The sequence below is a fragment of the Monopterus albus genome, unplaced genomic scaffold (genome assembly GCF_001952655.1).
Source record: "Monopterus albus unplaced genomic scaffold, M_albus_1.0 scaffold252.1, whole genome shotgun sequence".
Taxonomy (NCBI): Eukaryota; Metazoa; Chordata; class Actinopteri; order Synbranchiformes; family Synbranchidae; genus Monopterus; species Monopterus albus.
The window spans coordinates 10,319-10,549 of NW_018128132.1; positions in this window are offsets into that span (position 1 = coordinate 10,319).

Below are 231 nucleotides of genomic sequence, written 5' to 3' on the forward strand. Positions count from 1 at the left end.
GAAATATGAAAATGTGGTTAAAAAACAACCAAACAAAAAAATGTACTCACTTCTTTAAAAAAAGAGGAAACAACAACCCCCTTCCCCCCATTGGATACACTGTAAACAACATTTTGGTAAAATATTTCAATATTCTTGTATTTATTGATGTTTAATGCCATAATAAATGCTTATTATTAAAGCAGGTTGGTTTTTAAAATTTTGTGCTCTCCTTTCAAATTTGTGAGTGCA